The sequence below is a fragment of the Pinus tabuliformis genome, chromosome 2_1, assembly GCF_031772625.1.
Source record: "Pinus tabuliformis cultivar Carrire ecotype Pingquan chromosome 2_1, CPIR1, whole genome shotgun sequence".
In the NCBI taxonomy this organism is placed as follows: Eukaryota; Viridiplantae; Streptophyta; class Pinopsida; order Pinales; family Pinaceae; genus Pinus; species Pinus tabuliformis.
In genome coordinates, this window is record NC_142299.1 from 779,811,659 (window position 1) to 779,815,271 (window position 3,613).

The window sequence follows — 3,613 nt, forward strand, 5'->3', positions numbered from 1 at the left end:
AGAAGAGGTTACCCAGGAAATTGTAGAGCAAGTTATGGTTTCTACCCCCAAACAACCTGATCAGTAGAATAATGAGGAAGTACCCTAAGAGAAAAATCAAGAAATTGGTCAAGAAGAAAGTCCAGGCCCGAGTGCGCAAATGGCCGTTCCTTCCGATGAAACGAAAGAAATAAAAAAATTACGGAAGGAACAACAATGACTAATTAATGTAATTGCAAAACTTTGACAACAAATTAGGATTCTGAAGATGGGGAAGAGAGCACAGAGGACTTCCGTGGTAAGGCATGCAACCACCCCAGTGAAACCTCCCAAGAAAAAGAGCAGGAGGACTCAAGTCCAGCTTGTTGTTCAAAACCAAAAGGAATAGAATTTGGTTGTTGTCCATGTTGAAGTACAAACAGATGAAATAATGGCCTGTGACAAAGAAATTCAGATAGAGGCGCAGTCCTTTGAGGAAATTCGAACCATAATTACGGAACGACACAATAAGAATATTCAGGTGAACCTCCCACTTACAACTACCATGTGGGATAGTGATCCGAGGACAAGAACCCTACGAGAGGGTTTGATGCAAGGCCAGCAAGCAATAGAAAAACTTACAGAACAAACTGTCTCTCATGAAAAGTATGAAGAATTACAACAGCAGCTAAGGAATGTCAATTTATCCGAAAGCCAGGCTTTTGAAGGATGGTGAAGGGAAGAAGAAAGAGTTGCAAAGGTAACTCATAGGCTAGATGTAGTTATCAAACAAATGGATACCTTATGCTCTTTATACATTGACGTCCTAGCATGTAGAGCGCCTGCTAAGAATTATGCCTTGTTTTTAATGGATCGATATTTGAAATTGAAAATTAACGTTGTTAAAGCAGGAGCCCCGATAGAAATAAATACTGTTGATGATTTCATAAATTGTTGTAAGCACTATGGGGTAAAGGTTCAGAGATTATTATGCGAGTTCTATTTGCACAACCTTGTGTTAGACCAAGAAATAGAGCAGAACCCCGGCCCTTTCGTTGGGGATATCCAACTGCAAGCATTCATTTCGTTTGGAGTTAATCAAATAAAATGGCTTAAGGCCTATAATGCCTTCCAAAGACAAGAAAACGGATTAGACTTATGGGTAAGAGCTGAGCCTAGAGATCCATTGTAGTTATGGAATAAACATAGGAACCTCATGAGGACTCCGAGCGTGATTGAAGCATTAGGACCCATTCATACAACAATCAATCGGCAAGGGATAAAATACTTTTTCACCATCAAAGACCTTGCCATTGCAACTGCTAAATTTCGATATTAGACTTCTAATCCGAATATCCAACTCAGGGAACCATTTAAATATGAGAACTTTAAGTTAGTTGTTGATCGCTTGAGTCTCTACGATGATCTTATTTTGAGGGAAGGGCCATCTTGGTTAGGTTATAGATTTTGCAGTCCGGTTATCTGGCACCCTGCACCTAGATAGCAAGCCTTTTATGAAATGTCTGAGGGTCAGACAGGGCATCTTTTTGAACACCTAGCTAGGCATCATGGTTGTAGACCTGCTCATGAGATCTCAACTCCAGCCTACTCTCGCACCGCCTTGCATGTCAACTACAATGTTTTCATGAGGGCATGATAAAGGGTAAGCAGGGGGGTGTGTTGGGCACTGGAGAAGGTATGTTATATTCATTTACTTTGTTATCTTTTCTTCAAAACTCACAACCTTTTCACATCATGAGCTAGGCATATGACACAAGAATATGATAGAATCTAGAAGATTTATATGTAATATGGAATAACTAATAATTACCCTTTTCTATGCAGAAAAAGGAGAAAATGGAAGACCGTCATCCCAAAAGAAGGAATAAGACCAAGTTAACTACTGTCCCTTCGGTAGGGAACCATGTTCAAACAAGGCGGTCCAAATTGGAGTGTAACAACCAGAAAAAGGAAAAGGAAATCTCCAATCGGCGCAACAGAACAAAAGGATAACTGCAAATTAACAGCTTAGTGAATCCCTCAGGATCCTTCGATCCTGAGGGATCGCTATCTTAACAATTCTCTGTATTGTTGGTATCATCGCTCGGTTGTTATAAGAAGAGGCAACACTGCTAGCCAAAGGGGGACTGGTTGTTATTTTATGTAACTTTTATTTGTATTTGAAACTTTGATCATCGATTCTCGTTGAAGATCGATCCACTGTAACTCTGTTTTGATGTTTTAATATAAATCTGGTTGTCGTTCCATCTTTGATTCTGGAGTAATTTCAAGAGGTGTGTCCCTGGAGGCTAAGGGCCCGGCCTTGGTGGCTCACTTGCTCTTGTGTCATATTTCTGATTCATGTGTGGTTTGATTTCTTTCATTTACTCTATTCAGTAATCTGATGTGCTTTACTATTTTACATATCAGCTCAGTTATATATATACTTGGTTAAATACTATTGTTATCTGTAACAAGAATGCTATGTTATCGTTCTAACATTGTATCGCATTGTTGTTCCTTTTGACAATTGATATAACACTGTTGTTCCTTACAGATTGCCGTTCGATTATAGTTCAACTGCACTGTATGTTCCTAAATCGGTACTACCGTATGGTTTATTCTTAAACTGTGACTGTTGTTCATTCAGAATTGTTGTTTCGTTACAACTGTTGTTCCATTATAATTGCTGTTACTTTCATGATTCATGCGTATTGTATCGAAGCTCATATTACTGTTTCTTTTGATGTTAAGTGTGTTGCATGTTTAACTTGAGTGCTATACATTCAGATCCAAGTTGTTGTTCTATACTTTATTTCTAATAGTTTGTTGTTCAATTCAAAGCTGTTACTTAATTTCTGTAGATTATAATTATTGCTGCGTTTATTTCTGTGGTTTAAGGGTTTGCTATCCAATCCTGTTAAATGGAGATAGTTACTATTCTATTTCCTATCAATTGAAGATTATCATTGCTTTGGTGTGCAGAAGGTCTGAGACTGTAGTGAACATCGACATACGCTATCTAGTTCCTAGTTTGACGATCCTTCCTTTGAGTGCCTTTTTGATTGTATTAGTTTACAAAGGGAAGAGTTACTGTTACTGTACCCTTGACTGATGAATTTTCTGAATGCATGATTTGACTCATAGGTTTCTTTTTGCAAATAAGTTTCATTCCAAGCATCCATTTACTCTTGTATTGAGAGCACTTTACTACTAGCATTAATCTGACAAATGACTGCCTCAAACCGAGTACACTCTTTGAAATAACAAATCATTCTTGGATTGACAATTAATGTAGGGTAAAAAGAGGTAAAAACAACCCTCTTTACTGCTCGACACCATGTAGATATTTCTACATATCTAGCTCCGATACCATGTAGATATTTCTACAAATCTAGCTCTGATACCATGTAGCTTTTCTTGTAGCGTCAACAACTCATGTAATTTTCTAAAACACAAGGCAAGAATCTACTTCTACTCTCAACAACAGAAACCAATAGATCAATGAAAACAATAATTAAAAAGAGGAAGAATATCAATGGCACATAACACAATATTTCTTTGGGGAAAGCCACTACTCAAAAACTCGACTATCTATATTTTAATCAGAAGATTCGAGAAAAAAATACAAATATTGTCTCACTGTAACAATTCC